Consider the following 27,421-nt stretch of genomic DNA (forward strand, 5'->3'; position numbering starts at 1 on the left):
TTCGTACAAGAAAATTAAACTTTCTCATGAAAGCAAAAACGTTAAAAATAATGTTCTCAAATGGTTTATAGTAGCAGTATTTTTGACATCTGCCAGTGACCCAATTAAATGATTTGTTAGTTGCAAGTGGCAAACATCTGCATACGAGACGTGAAAAGTAGGCCTTGGTGAGTTGATCAAATAAACAGCGAAATAATTTCCTGTAAGGGAAACGTGTAAGAGGCTACGTCTGGAGGCATAGTTAGGAAAATATGCCCATTTTATTTGACTGGACGCGTGCTAATTATATGGAGCTTCAAGTGCATGTCGCTTCTCGAAGTTCGTCGTTAATTTCAGAAAAATTCTGAAAACTGCTTTTTAAACAAGAATTGTGTGTTAAAACAAACTTTATTCTCGAAAATACATGGATTTGCTCTTACAGCTGGAACATGAGTGGCAATTAAAATTAATTCTTTTACTGAAGTGTTTGAAAAGAACTGATTTCAGACGAGACGTCAAAGTCTGCAGTAATTTGTTTACAACGTTTCTTTTTGAAAAGTTGCTTTTAACGAGTATCGAAGTTAGTTTAACTTTGTCAAAGGAGGATTTAAGAAAAACAAATGTATTTTCTAGCGAAGTAAGTGATAAGAGATTATTTTAGAATTCTGCTTTTCAATAAATTTCAATAAAATTACTCAGTATGCTTTGGAAGAATTTTAAGATCCATAGAAAATAAATGGGATAAAAGTAAGAATTTGACTGCTGTTGTTATCAAGGAAAGAGTTTTTAGTTTCAGCCTGTAGGATAAGTAAAGATAAAATAAACTTGTGCTTTTGAGGTATATGTTCAGTAAGAAAAACTTCTCAAAAAACCTACAAGAATTGTAATTTGAAAAGAATTTAAAGAGAATTCTTTTGGTACAAATGTTCTCTTAAAAGTTATCGCTTACTAGAATTTACGTGTTTCTGTCCTTCAGTTCTGAAAACATTTTGCTGAAATAAGGATAAATAGTTCGTGTTACGTTTTAGGAGAGTTCAAATAATAATTTTAATTCTTTCATATTTTACTTTATCGGAAGTAATATTTTGCGCTTTTTCAGAAATATGTTCTTTTGAAAAAGAAGATATAAACTGCAATTTTAATTCGTACCATAAAAATACAAGAAACGACCCAGTGGTGCAACATTTCGGTTTCAGTATACGTGTTCTGATCCACAAACAGAGCTGTTCATCCATCAACTACGATGCCCGTCCAGGAAACTTTAGGCAAAGACAATTATTTGTTTATTAACGCCACTTCCCACTTCATACTAAACGTGAACCCTGGAAATTATTTTCGACACTCCAATTTCATCAGTGCCGTTTTTGTGGCTGCCTATGTGTTTATTTTCGTGTTGGGGTTCGTTGGCAATGTCTTTGTGGTAGGCGTTGTACTTCGAATTCGGCAAATGAGGACTGTAACGAACTATTTCATCGTGAACTTGGCTATTGCTGATATGCTGGTTATTCTTTTTTGCATTCCTGCTACGTTAACAAGCAACCTGGTGACACGTAAGTACATTTGCATTTACTCAGTATTAAATTATAAATTTGTTATTAAACCTTTCCTAAGGAAAAGCACCATTTTGGGGAAATAATTTATAAAAGTATGTTCGATAAAGATGACTTCGGTTAAGTAAACGGAAATTTCTAATAACATTATCTCTTGAGTGCAGTAGATTCAACACTGGTATAGGAGGTAAACTCAGTAATATGGTTATAAACGTTTTACAGAACTGTTCCCAACCATATTACCGAGTTTACCTCTTATAGCAGTATATATATGTAATATATAATAAAATATGATAGCTGCTTTAAAAATAATTGTCGATCTCAAAATTAACATTCTAGACTTGGTGCTCTCCCCCTAAATTCAGCTGTTTTCCCAAATTCGAAATTTTTCTATGTTATGTAACGCTACTGGGAAAGAGTAATTAAAACTAATATTAACCAATCATAGTTTGTTTCTAGAATCGCACCTACTTTGGTATAAATACATCTGACGAGCTAATTACCTCATTATTCTGCTAGCTTCCACCTTGCTAATATTTCCTCGCTTCGCTACTGTAAAATGCCTGAGTCATTTCTTGTTCAAAACCAATGTACAGAGAAAATTATCACATTTTATTATGATTGAATCATAGAAATGTATCGGATTTCATTATGATTGGATAAATATCTACGGAGGTGATTTCATATGTGTGAAAATAAAGATTGTGAATTCGTCAAGTTCATGTTTTGTTATCTTCGTCTGTAATTCTTCACCATAAGCCACAACGACTCCAAGCTCATTCCTCTTCTATACTTTAGAAATATTACATATATAAGTGATTATGAGTAAATTAATAGGCCTAAATCTTGTGCTAAAGTTGCTAAGTAATAAACGAAAACTTTATTATTAGAAAACTTTTTTTATATATTATCTCCAAGGAACAGACATTCAATTAAAACCATGAATTATTATAACAAAAAAAAATTAGTTAGTACTGTAATCAATATTTTAAATTAGTATTATCTAAACTTTTAGTGCAGTAAAATCCATGAAGTATCTGTAAAAAAAATTCTGAATCGAAAAGATTTTGGTATCGAAAAGATACCAATAACAAAAGTAAAAATGTAAGTAATGAAAAAGTCATTGACTGCAGATTAATTGACTTGTCAAGGGGAACAAATCAATCTACTTTCAATTTACAAAAACTAAATAAAGTGAGAGTGTTTTGTCTTTTTTTTTCTAAGTAGGACCAAATTATATTTCTACTACAGCTAGAGTCACTAACAATACTCAATTAATAGAGATATATTAGTCCATTTAAGCCAAAAGGACTATCATAAACAAAATAAATTTAGTAAGATTATCTTTTCAATTTAAGTAACTCGTTAAGAATATAGATAAACGAGATCCTCACTGTAGAAAAAATATTCCCCGACACTCTTTTTAAACGCAAATTCAAAAGTAAAAACAAAACTTATTCATTCTTTAAAATTAAAATGTTAAATACAAAATCAAAATTAGATTAAAATTTACATAATATTTTAAATTTAATTTAATAAAGAATAATTATTTAGGTATTTTAAGATCAATGTTAGGAAGGAAATTAAAATTAACTTATCTGCAGAATTTAAAACGAAATGTTTGGAAATGTAATTGTACTCAGTGATGGAATGTAAGAGGGAAGGATTGTCGTAAAAAGTGTTGTTATCTCTTTATATTTTCCCAGACAATTTTTGGAGGTAATTCAAAAAATATTTGAGAGCAAATTGAGGAAGCAATTATTAAATTTATAAATAAAGACTTTTCTTGACGTATTATGGCTTTAAATAAAACATAACTCGGTAATGTGGTTCATGCGGATATTTTATTAATTGCTTATTTACAGAAACATCATTCATTGTAAAACCTCTGATTAGACCCTCATATAGTCTCTTAACAAAATGTGTCAAATAATGTTGTTAGTGTAGTTGTTTTTAACACTGACTGGCAAGGCCGTACATAAATGTCCTAGAATATATTTTGTGATTACTATAAGAACGTATATATACGTGCATCTTAAAATACGGGTATAAAGTAACTCGGGCATTTTGACATTAAAATCAAGAAAATAATTCTTTCTCATGGTAGTTTTGGAAAATTTGTGCTTTTTAGAGAAGGGCTGCTTAGAGGGTTTTAAACATAAAAACAATGATTTGAATATTCATTATAAATCAGGAAACCAGATCGAATATTTTGTTAATTGTTAATTTACTGATAAATTACCCATTATCAAAAGTCTACTTAAGCCCTGAATAAAACTTGTTAATTAAATGTATCTCAAAGAATGTTGATCGTGAAAGTACAGAATAGTTGTTTATAAGTATAAAAGAAATGTATTAGAAGTTTGGTTTTAAATCATGAAAGCATAGCTAATATTTAACTAATTATTAATTCGCTGAAACATTAATCCATGTTAAATAACTATTTCTCCCCTAAAACAAAAGCCTTTTAATTAAATTCCTCTTACGTGCACGTGAACATTTGAAATGTTTGTTTCTAAATAGTGAAAACATGGCGAATATCTTTCGAATTGTTTATTTACTGAATTAAATATATAGCCATCTAATCAAAAAAGCCTATTAAGTGCATCTGAACGAAATTTACGCATAAATGTCTTGAATATATGTTTTTAACTTATGAAAGCATGGCGAAAATGTTACTAATTGCAAACTTACAAAGGTGTCATTTTTATAAATTTGTATGTGGTCCCTCAAAAATGACTGTTAGAGGCGTAAGAACGAATTTTGCACATAAATATAGTCATGGGATGTTTATTTAAATCACAAAATCAATACTAATATTTTATTACTCATTAATTTCCTAAAACATCTCTCACCATTAAATTTGTAGCTAGCGCCTAAAAGTATCTATTAATTAGGTATTATATCTCATGGAAATTTGCGTATAAAAAGTAAAGAAACGTTTCTAAATCATTAAAGGAAGCTGAATATTTTACTGTGGATAAACATACTTGCTAACCACTAGCTTGCTGTAAGAAGATATTTTAACAAATAGATTTTTATAGTTTGATTTTTATGAATTTCATTCATGTATAGTATCGGAACAATTTTCACATAATTTTAATGTTAGGATTAATATTTGAAGACATAATCAGTTCATTGCCACTTTTTCGAACATCTTGTATTGCTAAAAGAATGCAATATTTTCAGTGTCATGTCACATTTTTTACTCGTTTCCCGTGACCTACACAAAATAGTTATTCTGTTCCGCATTAAGTAACAAGATTTAGATCCCCATAGCGGACTACATTTCTTTAAGCCTTATTTAATATTGTGATCGCATTCAATATGTATGTTCCAGCCGCCATGAAAAGCTTAAATTAGACATAAAAAGATGAAGGTAAAACTATGATAGTTGAGGTGCAGCCTAAGTGGATAGGAGGGACTCAATTTGTCTTCGACATGCTGTATCGCAAAAATTGATTTTACAAGGAAAACTAGATAGTTGGCGAAATTCTCTTGTCATTTTACGTCAAAATGATGGATCTTTAACTTAAATGACAATTTTCTTTTCATGTTTTAGTAAAAAGATAATACTTCCTGTAAGGTTTCGGGTTCTAAAATTATTTCGCCCTTTATATTAACAAGAAATATTCGATTTAAGTATGAAACAGTTAAGGATGGTTAACATCAATTTCGTATATGCTAAGAATTTTGATAGCGAAATACAGCTTAAGAACTTTTATGAATCTTCGAGCTTACGTATATTCTACATTGCAAATGTTTAATTATTATATGATTCGCATATATAATGTTTCAATGATTTACGTGCTAAAACTCAAAACTTCAGCTTTCTGATCTAATACATAAATAATACAACAGCAGATTTTCCTTGCTATTATATCTATTCGTATAACAATTTCATTATTATAAAGCAATTACTTACTGATGTTACCGAGAATGATCTCGAAGGCAAGTCAAAAGATTATATACCCTGCCTGTTGTCTGTACGAGGAGTATCTTGAGTACGGCTTAATGATTTGAGTTCAGAGATTAGCTTAGTGATCGACCGAGTCGGGAGCTGTACTTAAGCGCTTTACCGTGAAGCTGTCTTTCCCGTTATAGCCTGAAGGCTGTGTTGATGATTGTTTCAGCGTGTTAGTCATAGTTTTTGAATGACTATAAACGTATTTTTAAAACTATTCTGAGTAGTATTGGGTAATAAATTGTGCTTTGATTCTTCATCAAGTGTTGTCATCAATCATTCCAAATCCACAAACCCGTAGAACCCAACCATATATATACATCTTATAAAAGAAAAGAACGTGAGATTAATTATTTAAACAATTAATTTATTTATGGCATTTATATCAACGGATACACTTTATAAAGAATGACTTTACATACACAGTCCATATATACAGGGTTATCAAAATTAAACTTCCACAACTCAAAGGCCTGTGCAGAGTGTTGTATGGGTCATAATGTGATGAAATTTTAAAAGCAGACACATCAGATCATGCGCTCGAGATTTCTTAAACAAACAAACAAAAAAAAAAAAAAAAGTACAAGAAGTTGCCAATAGGTGGCGCTGAAGGAAGATCAACAAGACATTCTACAGATGTTCTATATGTGTGCCGTGGTTCTCCACAACTTTTTCCATTCGCAAAGCAATGTGTTCTACAGCGGAACGCAGTAAGTGCACATTAATTCCACGAACATGTCGAATAATTGCGTGTTTCAGATGTGCCAAGGTTGATGGGTGTTCTCGGTAGACTCGATCCTTTAAGAATCCCCTTAACCAAAAGTCGCATGGCGTGAGATCAGGCAAGCGGGGAGGCCAAGCTGTAGGGAAACAGCGGTTGATCACACGTGCATCGGTAAAAGTTGCCCTTAACACCTGTTGAACGCAGCGAAGAATATGGGAAGGTGCACCATCCTGCATAAATATCGTGTCCTGGAGGCGGCCACATTGTTGCAGTTCAGGGATCACAAACCTTGTCAACATGTCCTGATACCGTTTTCCTGTGACAGAGCAGGTTTTTAACCCTGTTGGAGTCACCTCTTCAAAAAAACAAGGCCCAATGACGAATGTTGCAGTGAAACCACACCATACAGTTCCCTTTGGAGTGTTCAAGGGCACTTGATGGATTGCGCGCGGGTTTTCACTTGCCCAAATGCGGCAGTTGTGCGTATTCACTTCACCATTCAGGTGAAAATGGGCCTCATCCGTCCAAAGGATGTTCCACGGCCAAGCAGCATCGACTACCATTCTGGCAAGGAACTGCAACGCAAATGTTTCCCGAACTACAGGATCGCCGTCGGACAGCTCATGACGCCTATGGATTTTGTAAGGAAAATAACCGAGGATTCGATGCGTCACACGCCAGAAGGTCGTATAGGGCATATCAACAGCACGAGAAACAGTTGGCACACTGACAACACCATGTGGCGATTGGCTAGTGGGGTCCACGACCGCCAAAGCAACGTCTTCTACGCGTGCAGATTCCACAACCTGTCGTCCTCTACCTGGTAAAACTCCCAGCTCTCCCGTTCTTTCGAACTTCTTCATCATGTCTCGTAGAGCGCGTGGTGTCATTGGTCCTCGGCGTAAGATCTTCAGCCGACGGAATGCTCTTATCACTGGAGTTCTTGTCATTCTGGTAGAAACTAGAACTAGTCACTAACAGAGCTTTGTCTTTCAAAGTCGCCATTGCATCAGCGAGCTGGAAACAACTGCCTGTGCAAGGCCTGTCTTCCACTTTTGTAGGGCTCGTCTTTTGGATACGTTGCGCAGAAGCTTTATTTCTGCAAATCACGTTGCTGCAACATGCACATTACTAGTGTTACAGCGCCACCTATCGTCAACTTCTTGTACTAATTTTTTTGTGTAATAAATCTCGAACGCATTATCTGAAGTGTCTGTTTTTAAAATTTTATCACATTATGACCCATACAACACTCTGCACAGGCCTCTGAGTTGGGGGAAGTTTAATTTGGATAACCCTGTACTTTCATTTTATTCTCCCTTTCAACAAACTCATATATATTAATAAGCAAATTCTTTAACACTTAAGGAACTATATCACAGCCAATTCCATTATTATAATGAGCCATTGTCTTTCAGTTTTTATTATGTGTTTAGTATTTATTTAGAAATGCCTGGCGTTTGCCTTCTAAGCCATTAGCCTCTTTCGAGCTCACAATTTTTCTTGGTAGCAGAATTAAAACCTCGAAGTGCAGAGCACGTATTTAAATATTCTATTTAGATTGAAAAAAAGAACCCTTTAAAGAATTCCTTTGCATCTATTTGCTGTTATTAAAATTTTTATTAATTAGTGTTGTAATAAATTCAAATTTCTTTGAGATTTCCTGCTATACCATCGAAAAGAGCTAATTTAGTAAGTTCGCATTAAATGAACGCTGTTTTTATTAAATAAATGTATTCTGACTGCCCAAAAATACATTTTCCTCCTACGTAATATAATTACACGTTTATGAAACATCACTTTTATAAAAATACTTTTTCGATAACCCCTTTCAATAAAAGGATTAACTTTATAAGCATAATTTAACTATATGAAAATTTTTAATGCGCCGTTACCAAGATTTTATTTGTTACAATTTTAATTAATCTCATTTTTGCAAAGAATGTTTCCCTATCTTTCGCAGAATTTATTTGCAAACCTGGCACTAAATGTTTTCACTTTTTATCACAAACGTACGTAAACAGGTAACATAGTTTTTTTATAGCAACTGTCTTCAAAAATGTGTCTTTGAATATTTGTGTTTCCTTTCCTGTTTACCTGAAAATGGCGATGGTACTTACGTATGAACGTAACCAGCTTCAATTTGGCGATTTTACACCGATGAAAAGCGTAAGTTACATATCGGGTGCATATTGGTAGTTTTCGCGTTTTCTTTTTTTTTTTTTTAACATTACCAAACTATGTTTATCGATTTAACGATACGATGTTTATCGATATCGTTAAACGTTATTAACATATGAAAAGAAAGCATACTTTAGCAGTTTAAAATGCAAATATGAATTTTTAAGGAATATATGATACATTAAAAAATAAAACATCTACATTCTTCTTCAAATCTTTCTGTAATTTTTTGGCGCTGTTCTACTCCCGAAGTAGATGGCGATCTGTTTTCGTTTAAAAATCATCAGAGAATTTCAGAGACTCGACTTCGTACAACCCTCGGCAACAAAGGTTATTGAGGAAACGCATTTCCCCGTTTTAGAATTTTTAAGAAAATTTCTGTATTTTTGCAGAAATTTATCGCAGTTTCTTTCATTGCTGGCAACTTTTATAAGCTTGTGCTTTAAACTAAGCTTAAGGCAAAAATGGTCAAGATTTGCTTATAAAAATTTTTCAAACTTGGAATACAACAAAAAAAAGAACGCACACCAAAATGGCGACGTTGCTTGAGTGAAGGATTGTTACGAGGATAGTTGGGTGAAGAATTGGTTATGTGCATGGCTGCCAGAGTTTGGCACATTCTGAAAATCTGGCGAATTTTACTAAGGTGATTGCGTTAATGCGTAAGTACCATGGTGATAATCATATCATACTGAATGCGATTTAGTTAACACGTTATGTGCAGTAAATATTTAACATTACGTATACATTATCATTTACGTTATAATCTAAACAATACTAAATAATGAAACATATAGCGTAAGCAATGGTGGCGAAATCGTGCATCCTGGAGAATCAATTCACGCTATATGTTAGGTCTGTGGAATGTACAGTATGTTAACTGAAAAACTATTTACGCATATGGAATACCAAACACCTATGTATGTTAAGATATTAAACAAACTTATGATGATTAGAAATGTCAGTATATTCAAAGTCGGAAATACTGTCGATAATGCTACATATTTTTAATCTAATCTCGGTTGGCCTGCAGGAGTTCTAACTGATCTCGTAGGCTGCATGTGGCTTGTCAGCTAGCTGTCGCAACATCATATATGCATTCAACGGAGAGAGGAAGTTTACAAATCATTTGCATCAAAATGCATATGTGTGGCTATACTCGTGATTGCCATATGAAGAAATGACTGGGCATATTTGGGTTGCTGCACTTCACCATGCTATTTATTTCCCGTTTTCACTTAGCGTTTCTTCCTTTTAATTACGAACTACTTATTTTATTTTCGACGACTGGTTTTTAACCCTGGTAGATTTCGAATTACTAAATTAACGTATATTGCAGTAGTAGGTATGGAGTTCGAATTTACTTCAATTTCAGAAAACTCGTCTCCTAGGAACGAAGACTGTGTTTTTTGTTCTGGTGGTCTCAGCAAATGTTTCCCTTAAATATGGAAAATGTATGTAAATACGAAAAATGGAAACAGTGTAGAAATATTTGACTGATATTGAAATAAAGGAATTCTGGAAAACAATCACCGAACTTTAAATTGGAGTTTCATTTATAAAAAATTGCATGTAGCTTCAGAACTTCATCTTCATAAAAAAATATATATATATTCTACTCTTTTTTGTGTAAGCATTGCTTTTGGCAATTTTATTGGCTTTAGAGTATGTTAATTTTAAAATATTACTCAGTAAAATGCATAGATTTTGAACATGGACAAAATATTGAGGAAGATTCGTTGAAATTCCTTAACCCTGTTAAGTCACTGTGTAACTGTACTGGAACATAAGGCTCCGTTCAGACGGTGGTATAAATGTCATAGAAACACAGCCATAAGGCTCAAAATGCGTTCGCAGCAGCGAGACTGTCTAAGTCGTAGCGAATTAGAGAAGCTAAATTTGCGCATGCGTGGATATGTATATTGCTTTCCCGCTCAACAGATTTTGCGCATTGACTCTGATTGGTCGACTCTTATACCAAGTCGGCATAAAGTTAAAAGCTTCGAACTTTATGCCAATACCCCTAAACTAGTTTTTATGACGTAGCAAAGTCTGGTTATCTAGATTCGAAACACGGCTTAAAGCTTTTATGAAATTTATACCACCGTCTGAACGGAGCCTTAAGCTTCATTCAGATGGGGGCGTAAAGGGCATAAGTGGTTAAAGCCGAGCTCCGTTGCCAAGGCAACCAGTCTGTGCTACGTCACAAAATCTGGTTTAGGGCTCGTGGCGTAGTGTTCAAAGTTTTCAAACTTATGCCGAGTTTGGGATAAGCATCGACCAATCAGAGCGAAGATGAAACGAAGCGGCGTTCTACAGAAGATTTCGCTGTCACAAAATAAGTAGAGCGCACGCGGGAAGTCAATCGAACAGGAGAACAGCGCAGGAAAGTTGTAGACACATCCACGCATGCGCAGATTTAGCTTCTCCCATTAGCCACGGCTTACACCCCGTTCTCGCAAGTGTGAACGGAATTCCCTTTTTTTATGCCCTTATGACTACGCCTCTATGCCCTTTACGCCGCCGTCTGAACACAGCCTTACAGACTTATGCGCAGTGTTTCTGAACTTTTCATTCTTACAGAACCCCTAAAATAACATTCATTTTTTAAGGGTCCTGCATAGCTAAGTCCTAAAACTCTTGCGGATTTTAACTAATTTCAAGTGAACTCCCGTATAAGTATTTCATATGAATAGTCATATATTTAGATAGGATTAGCTTATTTATCATAACTGCTTGCAAATAGGAAGTTTTTGCGAAAATGCTAGCGATTTCCATATGAAGCTTGCAAATTCTCACGGAAAATTATAGCTCGAGGGAACTCTGGGTGATAAAAGTTGGTTCAGAACATACGATTCAGATGCAGTTAATAATCGATTATCCGAGAATGAATTAACCATAATGCGGATCAGCCGAACATTGCTTAAGGGGAGATAAGTTTTTATAGTGAAGGGTAGAAAAATTAACTCTTACAAACCAATAGTCCACGGAATACAATCCACGGAAAGTACAAAAGGAAACGTGTTGATTATTAGCGATGGTACCACATGATCTTAGACATTTATAACTTCTTGTTGTTGTTGACTAATGCTCACTGTTTGACTCATAGTCAACCGAAGCCGACGAAATTTGTTGTGCAAGAAGCGCAAGATTACGCCTGTCTTTGGCAGCAACCTCGAGGACCTTACACGAGATAGTGCAACTTAGTTCAGTTCCGTCCGTAATTTTGATGAAGAGCACCCCGGGCGGACGGATCCGAGGGTATCCTACCACTAATCTCTCGAGAGGACTTTCGGCTCGCCGCATAATTAGAGTGCCCCCATGCCGCACGGATTCTATACATTTACAAACATTTAGCGGGATTTGAACTCAGGCTCTTCTGCACGGCAGTCAGCGATGCTAACCGCTATACCTGTTGGGCTGCGTCATTTATAACTAGATCATTTCACTTCTGTTGCTGCTTATTCTTCGTTTATTTGTAATGTGTTTCTCTTATTTCTAATGATGATTCAAATTACACAACCAAATGAATTAATCTTCCAAATTCAGAAGCTTAAATACAGGTAAATTGTTCAGAGTCTTTTTTTGTTAATTATAACAGAAATTATTTCTATTTCCTATGTTTTTAATTTGCTCTCTAATTAACTGCGAATTTCAAGTAACTGTAATCTTCGCACACGGTATTGCGATACTGAATCTGAAGTAAAATGCAGTTTACTGACGTGACATTTTTACATTGCTTCAAAAATAATCATTTGTGTTAGAACTTGCATGGTAAATTAAACCATCATGCGTTTTAAAAAATCCCTGATTATCTTCACTTGTAAAAGGAATTCAAATCTCAGACTTAGATATTGCGAATGCTTTAAATCTACAATCTCTCATGACTTCGGAATTAAAACAATACCACTGCTTTTGATTGCAGACTTAAGCTCAGCTTTTAAATGCATGAATTGTATAAGCTTATGGTTTAATAAGCACAATATCTGTAGTTTCTGTAGCACTGCTTACTTGCTTAGGAATACGAGACCATAATAATTATATCCTCTCAAACTGGAACGAGAGCTCCAGTAATCAATTCCCATTTGAATTTCAGAGATTTCGATTCGCGTCTCGGCAATATTGACTTAAACAACCTATGTACACTAGTAACTGAAACAACATCGCTACTCTTGATTACGTTTCTCTCCTATTGAAAGCAAATTTATTTGGTAAAAGGTAACCAAGATCGCGCAATGTTTTAAAATGAGGGTTACATTATGAAACGAGTTTTCAATGGAATATAGTTTCCATAAAATAAATTTAAACAGTTACTTTTGTTATTTTCATGCATTACGTGTTATTTGTTCGGCGAGTTTCGAAATGTTGTTGCATGCATACGGGTTCGTAATAGATTACATGCACATAAAACCAGATAATAGCTTGACAAAATTTATTTTCACAAAAGAAACAATTTACAGAATCTAGAATTTTCCACAAATGTACTCGTATAGCTTTTTCTCAGTATGACAGCGCACAATCAGGAGCTACCGCAAATCTAACTCCGAACTTAAAGCTGCGAACTGATGCTGGCTCCGGACATACATAGTTTTACCTCGGCCGCCGAGAAATCTCTAATACCTTCCATTTCTCGAAATTACTGGGGGGGGGGGGCATATTCGGCTAAAGTTACTCGTATATACAAGTATCAGTTACAGATATTTAATTACAGTTACACAGGGACCGTACCAAAATGTTCCCAAATGATTCTCAGGTTTGGCGACTTAGGGTCATTTGGCGACAAAAATTAGTCGCCAAGCCACTGTTAGCTTGGCAACATCGCGCCAATTTAGCAAGGCGGCCATTTACCTCAAAGTTAAACAGGATTACCCCTGTTACCTTTTTTTTCCGGCAGAGCTTCACTTTTTCAGGCATTTCAGGTTACTTTTATACAAAAGATGCTACAATTTCATATATAATTTCACTAAAATGTTTTTGTATATATACGAAAGAATATCAACAGTTATAATGTTTTCTGTTTCTTCTTGTTTCTGTGCGCGCATAGGTAACGGTTTAAACTATGATGACATTTTTGTCACTTCTGTAGAACAAATTCTGTCGATATACATAGGTATCGGATTTTGCCCTGATGTTGCAGAAATTCACTAGACTTTTGAAGAGAGTAACGCGAAAATTCAACCGAGATTCGAAACCACTCATCTTTGAAATTTAGCTGGGCGTGTTAAACCACTCGTTCGAGAAAGTGTACATGTATATGAGATGCCAATAAATATACATTTATATATGTGTATGTGTGATGCATATTTTAGTTCTGATAAATATGATTGCAGATAGCACCTGCGTTAATGAAATGAAACCAAACAAAAATCAAATAACTTTTAGTGAAAGCAACACATACGGTATCTGGTTCGTTGCGTCTTTAGTTGTATACGCTATTTATGTTATAATTAGCATTAAATAATGTTCCTGAAAACGCGAATGGTCAAGATTTAGAATTCAAAGTACCATTGCTAGTAAATATGCAGCATTTTCTCAGTATCAGAATCTCGAAGAATCTGATATCGATATTATCTAACGATATAATGACGAAACTGTATTCCTGTATAAGTAAATAGTCAAGAATCAGAATTCAAGATAGCGTTGCTGTTAAATATGTAGCTTAAATATATTAAATATATCAATAGTATCGGGAACTGGGGTCACAGTCGTAATTCTTATAACTCACATTAACAGCTCAATCAGTGAATTTGAAATGCTAAAATTTCTGAAAACAAGAGTAATTATACTTTTGCTTCAAATTTTCCTTAGATTTCTGGATAAAATTTAGATATTTCCAAAGGATAACATACTGCTTTAATTCGTTATTATAAAATGGACTGAAAATCATTTTTAAGACTTTCCAGATTGTTATTATCTTTAACAGTCATGCAATATTTCCAAAATACTTCATAAATATAATACTGCGAACAAATGATATTTAGTTCAATACACTGGGCGCACTGCCGCCCGGATGGTATAATGGTTAGGGGAACCTACTGCGGTTCGACCTGGGTTCGAGTCCAGGATAAGTCATGGCTATATTTGTCTATCCCTTGATAGGAGACAACGGTGGTCCACCTATCATATGCTTCCATAATAAAGCGGCCACCACTTCCGGTCTTAATAGTGACCAAGCCTAAGTCTGTTAAGTACCCGCTAATGGGGAAAAAAATGGCTGCACTTTACGATATGGCATGTTTCTGTTATTTGTTCGCATAACAAGGAAGAAAGACATCATCAGAAAATTTTAAAACTCCTTATAACCAGTAGATAGTACATGCAAATTGCCAATTATTATAACTTATATTATATAATTAAAAAATAAACATGCCAATGGAGCAGTTTTAAAAGTGGGTTTCTTATGATGACTGCTTAGCGACAGTAATTGGACAAAAAGTCTCTTGTCGAAAATAAATCCGACAGTAGTCGTTATGAACTTTGTTTACAGTAAAATAATTGCAAAATGGCATTTGTATGCTTATAAGATAGACCATAACGGTTGTGCAAGTTCACCATTCAAAGAATAATTATACTTTTAAACTTTTAAAGTGACATTGCAGAGGAAAGCATCATTGTTAAAATTTAGAAAGGATTGGATGTCGACAAATGATACTTTGTAGTCGTAAAGGAGACCTCTTTAAAAAATTATTAATATTTTTCGCTAATTGCTTTAATTTATGGGTCCACCAGCGGACGGGTGGTAAAGTCGCGAACACTTCTAGTTCGGTCCGCACTAAACTATTGCAGTTATATAAAATAAATTCATATAATAATAAATTACGCGCTTTTATCTATAGAATGACATATAATTGTAAGGATGTATTAAAAAATAAAAAATTTTCAGGCTATCGACCCTTTTTTAGACTTCCATAAATTCTCCATGTCTTTTTAATAACAGGGCATAATTTCAAACATCTTTTAACTTTATCGGTATTATCGTATGTCGTTCACTAGATAACTATATGTAAATTAAGTATACGCTGTTTCATAAAAATAATAAAAATTTGATTTACCTTGCACTAAGTACTCAAGTTTTGGGAAATAATATGTTTTGAGAAAAATGCAGTATTTTTATTATTAAATCTTAACTTAAATACATAAAACACCCCATATCTATAGACTACACCTTCCTTTGCTCAACGTTAATCTTTTTTTCTTTTTGTAAACAACCTATTTGTTTTTTCTGGCAATTTTTACTTAAATTGTATAACAGCCATATATGCCTGAAATTTAAGAGTTCGTAATCACATCCATTGTTAATAAATTTCCAAAACATTGCATTGAAATTCTTGTTTGTATAACAGCCATATATGCCTGAAATTTAAGAGTTCGTAATCACATCCATTGTTAATAAATTTCCAAAACATTGCATTGAAATTCTTGTTTGTATTTTATGTTTCTCTTTAAAATCCCTTTTATAAGAGCTTCTGCTCACAAAATTTCGTACATGCAGGTTTAAAAATATTACTCTAGAGTCCATTTTCCCGTTTTCCGCCATAAGTTAAATCTATGGGGCTTCTTGATTACAAATACATTTTAATGGAACTGAACACACACCAAATACACATACGACACACAAAATACAAAATGCAAGATATTAACAGAAAACTGCTGATATCTTACATCTAGCCTTGAATTTTAATTCTTCTTGCCAACTCTAAGAAAGCATTCCGAATAAGTCTATGTATGATCAAACTGTATATTGTTCTGATTTATTGCTTTATAATTAATTTTTTGTCAGTTCCTACATTAATAATATGCCTTGACTGGATTTTTGTATTTGCTTGCGTATGTTCTTCTTAATGATGCAGCTCGCTGATATTTGCACCAAGTGTCTGGTCCAACTGAGCACTAACATTGCATAAGTTGTTTTGTACTAGAGAAAGTGTGAAAAAATGCAACAATTATAGCACTTTCCATTCTCTGATAGTACCATAGATTATTTTAATTGTAACTGTATAGAAATTTGGAGTTTGTCAATAAAGACATCCGTTACTGAGCGACATTGACCGGTCCACAAGGACTTCTTTTTTTCTCTTTCAATTTTTAAGCTCAAATTGGCTCTTCTGAATATGAGCTATGCATTCAAATTTAGTGCTACTATTTAAACATAAAATATATTTCACATCACAAGTCATTTCCAAAAAGGGCTCTACTCTTATATGCGCCCTAAGATCATCAAATGTGGCTATATGTGTTCTGCGCTGGATTTTGGCGCGATTCCATGGTGTGTAATGGTTTGGTGGACGATGTTGTTTTCAAGGGAAACGTGCTCATACCACAGTAGGTTTGTATAGCAACCCTTTTGACGTTGAAACTTAGCTCTTTTGCTGCAGTGTCGTGCGTGTTTTGAAATGGCCTATGTTGTAATGATAGACGTAGTGGGAAGGTTTCAGTCGCGTATTTTAGATTGTGTGGAAAGTAAATTTAGTATTAAAAAGTACGATGTTGGAGTTGTTAACAGGTGTTTTGTTCATGGGTGTGTTTATGAGGATCGAAGGGTATTTTTGGAATTTCTGTAGTTCTTTTAAAACGCAGTGCGAAATGCGGAGCTGCTATGAGAACTCGGACGAAGAAGGTCTTGTGTGGATTTGAAGTTAAATGCTTGCTGGTAAAGTATGTGGCTGTAAGTGGATTTTAAGATTTGGATCGTAGTTTTCGTGTAGTAAGTTAACTTTGAAGGAAGTTTTTATCGTTACTTTCGAAATTTTGAATCGCAGAAAGACATGTAATATAGCAAAATGGTGGTACTTTTGTTCACAGACGTTGCATGACTGGCGAAAATTTATTAACGAATGTATTATGGTAAGTGCATTTTATTTTACTGTTTTTATTTTGTAGAATGTTATGCTCATTGTTTTTTTTACTATGAATTTCTGTTCTTATTGTTTTTGAATTGTTTGTAATTTTAGTTATTTTCTTCACTTGTGCGCTATGCCTCTAGATTGTGCAATTCGTAGATATATTTAAGTTTAAACAGAATGCTGTGTACATGGTATTCTTTGAAATTTATTTTGTTAATTTATTATAGCGAGGTGTGCGTAGTTCGTAGATTTGTTCGTTGTCTAGATTGTGCAATTCGTAGATATTTTTTAAAATTAAAACATATCGCTGTGTACATGGATTCTTGTCAATATTTTTGGTTAGAAACTTTACGTTTTCGCTATCTAAATTTTTTGTTTTTGTTTCGGATTTTTAGCTTAAGTTGTGTGTTCAAAACCGCGTGTTTGGAGACATTTTAGGCTTAAAGTTCGAAATGTAAACAAAAAATTTAGATAGTAATATGGCACCTGGAAAATTTGTTGCTGCATTTGGCGACTTGAGAGCTCATATACGAGTAGTTCCCCAAAAAGTGCCTTTCTGCTGAAGGGCAAATTTTTAATATTGGTTCATTGGATGGGAATTTTTCATTAGCATAATCTTCGATTTCTTTCGCAATCCGTTTCATAAATATATTATATTCCGTATATTTAAGTTTACAGATTTTTTATCACCCCTTACTAAACCTTTAACTGTAGTATTATTAAAAACAATCAAAACACAGTATAAATCTAATTTCAATACGCAATGTTTCGAATGAAATTTATTTTCCTGTGGAATTGTATTGAAACTAATATACAAGCAAAGAGAAGTAAAAATCGATTTTAGATAAATTTAACATTTGGGAATTGGTATTATTTTATTTATATCACTTTCTGAGAGGCTTGAAATCGGAAGTATAAATAAATAAATTTGATATAAATTCATTATTGGAACTTACATTTTCAAATAAACATTTAAAAAAAGTTTTATAAACATTTCTGTTCTGTTTGAAAAGGATATGCTTTATCATGGTTTTCGACTATTATTAATGTGAATATGAAAGAATTCCCCTTATAAATATCTCGACAAAAGCATGCCTTCCCACAGGGGGACAGCCCTCGTATGCTTTTCCACAGTCGGTTAAACAAATATTTGAAGTTGCTGGTATGTTGAGAAAGAAGCGATTTAAAATTTCATTCTTTTTACTCTTTATTTTAAACTCTGCCCTTCTCTTGTAGTTTTCATGGTTTTCGTTAAATTCAGTTTCTGACCACGAACTCGAGGAATCCAATTTGGGTTTAGAAAGGAATTTTTTACCCTCTAAACAGGATCGACGAATTTGAGATCTGATATATTCTATTCTTTCATTCTTCTTTCTTCTGGAATCGCCAATTATTTGTTTGAAAATATCACTAATGTATATTATATATAGATAAAAAGGAATGTATGATACTTGTATCCATAAACGAGATTTTGTACGTATCTTTACCTTTTTGTTACAGCAAATTTGCACCTTGCGGTGTCTTTGTGTTACTACTGTGCAATTATTTTAGTCCTGACTATTAAAAATTGATGACTGATTATAACTAATTAAAAAAAACTCGCAAAAGTAATTACTCTTGTTTAAACATGCCACTACATTTATCTACCGAATAATAACAAGTATTTTGTAAGAAATTGTAAGAATTTAGAAATGAAATACAGGGGATTATCGACTTACCTTACCAAGTTTACGTTCATTTTGGCTTATTTGGCTACGGCAAAGTTGAATGCTTTCGTGGAAGATTTTCTAAGAGAAACTGTCTTGCATTCACGTTTCACATGGGAAGACGCACGAAACGCCCATGCAGTAAGCCTGTTCGCTTGGAATCGAACCAAGGTCGAATTACCAGTGTTCAGCAACTTAACCGCTAGGACATATAGGTAGGCGCCAAATTCTTAACTTCAGGATGTCAGTAAAAGGCTACACTGGAACAGTGAATTAGGAACGCCCTCACTTCACGAACAGATTATTTGGATAAAAAACGCCTCGGATGATGAAAGGTGTTTGGAATTACCAATACGATATTCAAAGGTGTTTTGAAGTAACCTACGCCACATAATTAACACTAAAGGACATCTGGAAGCATCGTTTTTAACTACTTAACTTTCATTAACCCTGCCTGGTAGTAAATAATTTACAGAATCATCAGTAATTCGATCGAGAGAAAATTGTGGCAGAATGAGACACAGACTAAGATTTTGAGAGATTTGTGAGGACATTTTGGTACTTACGTATTATTCCGTCTACCATGAAACTGTAGTGAAGCAGCACAATTTTAGCTCTAATTCTGGATTAGTGTGAAGTACCAACACACTCGTAACGTTCGTGCTTTCATTTGATGTAACACCGATTGATTCTCGACAAGCCACGTTATATTTTCCATGAACAAGATACAAATTAAACGCTATTGCAGTACTCTTTCTTGCATTTTGAAATTGATGCTTAAAATTTGGGACCTGCGTTCTACAGAATAGCAAGTACTTCTTTGTTCACTTGTCTTCATACTATCATATTGTAGAAAGGTCCCATCCGAGCGGCATCCTCCAGCGGCGAGCGATAAAATCGCTGAAAACTGGTAGTTTCGACCTGGGTTCAATATCAGACGAACGAACCGGCTGAATGGAAGCTTTCGTGATTTTCTCCACTTGTAACGATGTGTATACGAGCCAGTTTGCCTTAAAAAGTTCTTCACGAAGGCATTCCTTCCCTTAGGCAGAGAGTCCTAGGTGCTTTTACCATAATCATACTATTGGAGAAAATAAAACGTCAGGAATTATATGTTTAAATAATATGACTAAAGGAGCAGTGGATATGGGTGAGGAAATGTCAGCCAATTATTCAATTGCCAGAATAACAAGGAGGTGGGCAGTGGTAATTTTCTTTCCTGCACTAAATGTTGCTGTAATAAATGCTTGAATTATATTACATTCAACTGTTAATCCACCAACCAGAAACAGTAGTCTGTTTTTTGAAGGACTTAGCGTTACAAATAATGAAAAAAAGTATTGAACAAAGATCAGAGATTAATACTTTTCCAAGAAATTGACGTACTGCATGCAAAACAAAAGCAGAAGTTTCGACGAAGAATTAAAACGAATACATGAAATTCGAAACAACTAAGTATGAAAGATGTGATAAATTTTTTGCCCTCGCGCCAAGGACAGAAGAACGTAAATGCAATGTTTAAAATGTGAAAACATTCTGTGCCAAGAACACATGAATGTATTTCGTTCAAAGTGTGAAGACATAAAATAAGCATGGTATATTAGAGTTGCAATGAAACTTAGAGGCATGATGTTTATTTTTTTATTATTTTCATTTATCTTAATTTTAACTGTAAGATTATTTTGGAAATTAACTTTTTGAAACCCAATTATTATTCACTTATTTATAATACACGAGAACAAAAAAAAAAAAAAAAAAAAAAAAAAAAAAAAAAAAATTAAACTAAATAATACTATTTTTATTGTATTTTAAATATTGGGGTATGTGACACCCCACGCGCCCACTCTAGTAACTTTTCTTGGTGCGACTTCCGCCGGGTTAAGTAGTTTTCTTCCGCCCACCTGGAAATTTCTAGTACCTTTGATTTCTCGAAATTGCTGGAAGGCATGCACTGTTAGTAACATGGGGCTGGATACAGTTACATAGGATCGTATCTAAATGTCGCCGAATGGTGGCCATACTTGTTGACGATTGGTGATTTCTCGCCAAATTAGTCACTAAAACCATCGCCAGCTTGGGCTATTTACCTAAATGTCAAATGAACTTACCGCTGCAATCTTCCTTTTTATGCAATGCTTCGAATCACGAGGCCTTTCATATTACACTATACAACAGATACTACAATTTGTGTATAATTTTACTAATATCATTTACGATAAAATTATTCAAATTTTGGATAAATTCAAACAGTTCAAACAGTTTTTGGTAATAATTTTCGTTAGAGTATTTTGTTTGGTTAAAATGTTACAAAACAAAAAGTTCCTTTTTTTTAAGTAGCAAAAATTAAGTTTCAATTTTGTTATCTGTATTTCTTCTAAGGTAAAAATGAGTAAAATAATAATTTTAACAGTATTTTAGAATACAATGGATCCTCTTATGGGCACCATTTCTAAAAGGGATCAGGAAGAAATTTTACTGATAATATCAGTATACCTTGTCAGTGATAATTATTACATTGTTCTTTAAATTAATCCTTTCCCACGCCGATAAATTTTAACGAAGGTAATTTTTAAAGTTAAATATTTTATGAATGAATTAAATCTTCGACGGGGAAAAAAGAAGAAATAATAATTAATTACTTTCTTTAAAATAAAACTTCAAATAATTGCCTGCGTGTGTTTTTAAATATTCGTAGAATCTTCAGTTTGCATTTTTATATGATTATTATTATAGAAGTAAATTCTGCATGCTAAAAAATTATGTGGGGTTTTATTTGATCTGGCTATGTTAATTAGTCTCAAACTCCATAATAGAAGCGATATGAATCATCGCTATCTCTAAAATGAAAACAAGATCCTGGATAGGTTTTAATAACCTTTTATTTAAACAGAAATAGGCCCACCAGGTGCCGAGCGGTAAAATCGTTGAAAACTGGTAGTTCCGACAGGGGTTCGATTCCAGGCGAACAGGCTGCTTGCACAGGCTTTTTCGTGGATTTCTCCACGTGTAATGCATATACGAGCAAGTTTCTTTTGGAAAGTCCTCCACGAAGGCGTCTCTTTCCTTAAGCAGACAGTCTTAGTGTGCTTTGCCATGCTCAGCTAAGCCAAACCAAACAGAAATTAGAACATAAATGCACTTTGTTATGCTATCAATATCAGCCACAGTTCGTAGTGATGTAACTAAACAGAACAGTCAAATCCAAGCTAAACATGGAACAACATTCAAAGAGTAACAATTAAATTTTACTCTGAGGTGGTACAGTAATTCTAACTGAAGCATGAAAATCAAGGTGTCCGCAACATTATATCGCAAAGCCAAATAATTACAACTTATCACAGCTGCTAAAAACTAAAAATAGCGTGCATTCGCAGTCAGAAATACGCTCCGCCTTAAATCCCAAAACCGCAGTTTAAATACTAGCTATCTCCTTTATATTCTGGTTAGGAAACGTAAAGATTAAGTGTAGATCCAAATCATAAGAACTGATTAGTTTAAAATAGCAATTAGAGTTACAAATTAAATAACAATTAGATGAAATTTTATTTAAAGTTTGGGTTACTTACGTATTATACTGTTTACCGTGAAACGTTTACCCAAGAAGAGCGATTTATCGCCAGGTATGGCATGTTAAAGCATAGCATAACAACAAACTCAAAGCATAGCATAACAACAAACTCAAAGCATCTGCACATTCGTTTGATGCAAATCTGATTAATTAAGCCTTTGGTTTTAATAGAGAAGGTTATAAATTAACTATTATTTCTTTTCATTTGAGAGAAAAGATTCAAATTTTTGGGCCTGTCTTCTATAGAACAACAAGCAGTACATTATATTCAGAGTTATGGTATCCTTTCATCAGAATTGTATGGACACAATATGGCGGACAAAACCATAGGTTGCGGACAATTACCTGAGGGAAGTTTGTAGCCAGCGTACTAAACAGAGCTTGCACTAAAGTCGGAGCTTCTAACAAAATAGTGGAAAGCGGCGAAGTCTTTTTTTTTTTTTTTTTTTTTTTTTTACGAAGCGCGAAAATTAAGTGGATCGAATATTGATTGTCTGTTAAATAAAGTTGCATCAGCTTTTCAGAATTCCGCAGGAAAAATTGACGCAACTTTGGCGGACCTCTGCGAAATTTCCTGGTGTAGCCAAGTTTCACGGCCGACGGGTAATATGCAAGTACTAAAGATTATATTACATAACTTTGGTTATAAATAAGCCTCGCTAATTTAAAAAAAAAAAATGTGTGCCACCGTTGTAGAGATCATTTGGTGTTTTTGAACAGAAAATCTGAAAAATCAGTAGCTGCTTTACCAAAATTCGAATCGCGGATAATCCAGTTACTAGCTTTATGAACTAGAACTTCCACTGCGAAAACATGCGCGGAAGGAATAAGAACTTCTTATTTGCTGTTCAACTTAAAATGGAGGGAGTGTGAGACCCTGTCAATGAAATCTAGTTGGTGACTGATAATCGCCTATTTTATTTGTTTTCGGGAGTCACTGTACAAATTTAAATGGACAATAACCTTAGTCAATCTTCTAGACCGCCAGATGAATTCTTGTTCCTCCTTTACGTGTTGATATCAGAATACGAAGTAAATACAATATAAAACAACTAAGGATTCAAAGAATCTTGTTGTGTTGGGATTTATTTGTCTGACAGTCTGATCTCATTTGTCAGAACAAGCACACGAAATTCATCGTGGCAAGAAGAGAAAGTCATATATGCTCTCTTTGCCACAAGTCATGTACAAGTCATATACGCACCTGTCGTTGGCAAGAACCTTGAGCACCATATAGGTGATAGCACGGCGTCGCTCAGTTCCTACCCCCCCAATTTTGATAGAAAGCATACCCGGTGGGGACGTTTCCAGGGTCTCCCACCCTTCCTTCCCTACCACTAACTTCAACTTTTCGAGAGGTTCGCCACATATTTAGTTTAGATAGCCCCCATGGCGTAATAACACTGTACACTGAGTAAAAAAAAAAAAAAAAAAAAAAAAAAAAAAATATCTATATTTCCCGTTCTACTGGGACGACGAAATTCAAATTGCGTTTTTCATGTCTCAGAAGCGCGACTTATAGGATATATAATAGATTTATATATATAGCATTGTTCTAACATAGGCATTTCGACACAAAATCGGACGTTTTCTGAAAAAACATACCATTTTTCCTATATCTCGATTCTATGACTCAAATTATGCTTAGAAATTAAATTTTATAAAATTTGGTGCGGCATTTACGGAGAAATTCAAAAATGTATCTTGACACAGTTTTTTTTTCCAGTTAACGCCAAGGATAATTCACTTGGCGAACTCCTTAATATATGACAACTAATTTTCCTTTGCCTTCCATTATGTTGGAGCGGAAAAAAGGCACCTCGTTCGTACCTTTTTACATTGTGCATGAGCGGTAAAAAAAGTCACACCACTCCTACTTTCAAATAATTTTAGCAAAGTGTCTAAATCACATTTGATGTTTTATCGCTTTCAACAAATATGCCAAATTTCAAAACGCGCCAATATATAAATTCTCGTATATCTTTTCGTAAATTTTGAATAAAAAAACTCTTAATTTTTTTGATGGAATGCTTGGAAATACGTCTGAAAGTGCAGGACAGATCTTAATATAAGTATATAAGTGTGTATGTGATTATGGCAAAGTCTCGAGGGCTATCTGCCTGAGGGAAGGGATGCCTTCGCGGAGGACTTTCTAAGGGAAACTGGATAGTATACACGTTACACATGGGGAAAACCACGAAAACGCCTATGCAGCTAGCCCGTTCACGGGATTCGAACCTCGGACGAACTACCAGTGTGCAGCGACTTTACCGCTCGGCCGCTGGTGAGTAATATGTGATTATGAAAGCTGTATAAAAGAAGAAAAATTCTTGCATATTCGTCAGGCAGCATACGATGGGCACCTGCTTGAGGAAAAGGATGTATAAGTAACAACTTGTTAATTAAAATAAACCTTATTTAGTAAGGTGTAACATAATGCAAAACGAAGAAATGTTTTTCATAGGAAGCATGTTAAAGCGTTTTGTGGAAATTATTCTGCATTGCTTCTTTCCTAAAATGCATCCAAAGATAGCGCAGTTATTCTCTCAGTTGTCTATGAACATAACATTGAACTCAGAAGGGATTTAAGGCGAACATGTGCAAAATATTCAATAAATCACACGTCATCTACATGTTTTCTGTAGATTTCAAACAAACGATTTCAATCTTATACTGCAACCCATTTTAGAAAAAGGTATTTGGTTGCGTAGCTATTTTTAGCTAATCTTTGGGGCGTAGAGAAAGGACCTGTCAATCATGAAAAGAAAATTCTTACCAGAAGCATAAAATATGGAAATATGAAAATTTAAATGAAAAAGAAGAATGAATTTTGAGTGAAAAGAAGAAATTTTCCGCTCAAAACCGCATCATGATGAGGTCGTAAAGGGATTTCGATCAGTTCGTATGTTTTTAGAATGGAAGTTATTATACTGCAGAGTTTCTCAGATCCAATGTTGACTGTTTGGGACTATCAAATATTTATGATGCAAATTTGAAAAATTCTTAAAATAAAGTCATCTGAAGATGTATTGTATAGTTATTCCGATTTGCAAATTTCCATAATAGAAATAAAAAGAACTCGTTTTGGAGATTTAAAAACTGATATATTTTCTAATATGCTTCTGTTACTGTGATTTTTTAATAAAAGAATTTCACTTAAGTATGAAAAAAAAAGATGTATACAAATAATGGCACTTACTTTTTGCCACTCTTGATTTTAAACACTATCATTCTAAATATTTTATTCCACGTATTAATGAAAATAGTCTTAAACGAATTTATAAAACACTACGCTGAAAATTTTCAAATGCTTTTCTATGCTTAGTTTCCCCCCTTACTAGCTGCTTCCGCGGACAACGGCCTAAAATAGTTATCAATAAAAATAAAAATATATGATGATTTTAATGAGTCCAGCTAGTGTAATTTTATAAAAAGTATTTAATATTAATTTCTTGTACGAAGTAAAGGAAGTATAGTAATCAAGAAAAATTTCGGGTATTATATTTCAAAGAAAATATACATTTTGACCACTATCGAATGCAAATTAACGACGTTTTTGCGTGACATCTGTACGTGAGGACAAAATAAAGGACTCTTTTTCCCGAAACGGATAAGAAAATGGATTCAGAAGATATTTTCTCGTGACATTTGTACGTATGTATTAATCTCGCATAAATAAAAAATGTGTAAACTCAGAACGTCGAAATTTTTATAGGATTTATTATAGGATTGTATAACATGTAGTTGTGCACCTGTCTCTGGTTTAAACCAGCCGCATCAAAAGTGTGTATATATATATATATATATATATATATATATATACATATATATATATACTCATCCTGTTACTCGGTTCGGTGAGCTCAGTTTTTTTTATTTTTATATGTTGGTAAATTGTGCATTTTTTACTTTAAAAGTGATTGAATTATGTTGTTCTTAAGTTCCGGTTAAGGCTTTTATGCCTGTAATTAATTTGCATGCAATAGCTGTAGAATTATCAACAATTTAAAAGTTTTTAATGTACGACTAAGCTTAATTGAGCAGCCGCATTTGTTTGCATTTGAAACTTAGGAGAATAGCAACTTAAGTCAGTTTCTGCAAATTCAGCGTCTTTTTACCGAGTCGGACCAAAAGTAAACTTTCAGGTTTGTGCACCGAAACATCTGCCTTCTTTCCCGCTAGCCGAATTTCTTGTTTTTGCGCAGAAACTCTAATTTTACTTGTAAAAAATGTAACTGTTTTTATTGTGTTTGGTGTTTTATATTTTTCAAATTTTAATGAAGTTGCTTTTAGAATTTATGTATTTTGCCTTTGCCGTGAAGAGAGAACTGAATTAATTCAATGAGAAATATATCTCTAAGGAAACTGGAGGAACTAAGTTTAAATGAAATGCATCAAATATTGTGTATAATTTAATAGGCCCTACAAGGAAATCCTGTGGTGTTCACATTAGAATCTTTTAATTAGGCGTTTCACGATTAAAGTCCATTTTCATTTCAATTAATCAGGCTAAAAATTACAAAAAATATGATCAAGAACTACTTTTATTGCTTTTAAATCGCCCTGGGTTTTTACTGAATATCAGACAGATTAAATCTGAATGCTAAATACTTACGTTTAATTGAAGAATAAATACTTTGGCGCATGGAATGTAGTAGTAGTAGTAGTAGTAATAGTAACGGACGACGTGAGCCCCACCCCTCTACCATTACGGTTAATCGGTTCTGCTCACGTCCTCCCTTGTCTAGTGTTTATTAATAATTCTTAAATTTTTACATTGCCATATATTGTTGCGCATGGAAGGTAAATGTATTTTACTTCAGAAACTGGTAACACATATCCTTTTAATGGCGGAGTTTGATAACTCATTGATTTCCGAGCCCACCAGCGGCCGACCGGTAAAATC

General features: G+C 33.9%; 1 pseudogene across 1 annotated transcript in view; it reads left to right on the forward strand.

Moving 5' to 3' along the window:
* The first annotated feature begins 203 nt into the window (after positions 1–203).
* The window catches only part of LOC118185076 (neuropeptide SIFamide receptor pseudogene), a 74,658-nt pseudogene continuing 47,440 nt past the window's right edge, over positions 204–27,421 (forward strand). The window contains exon 1 of the transcript XR_015042378.1: positions 204–1,529. The product of XR_015042378.1 is annotated as a neuropeptide SIFamide receptor pseudogene (transcript). The remainder of the gene's footprint in view (positions 1,530–27,421) is intronic.

This window comes from Stegodyphus dumicola, chromosome 7, assembly GCF_044657685.1.
Source record: "Stegodyphus dumicola isolate Sdum_Otavi_A_Nest chromosome 7, ASM4465768v1".
NCBI lineage: Eukaryota > Metazoa > Arthropoda > Arachnida > Araneae > Eresidae > Stegodyphus > Stegodyphus dumicola.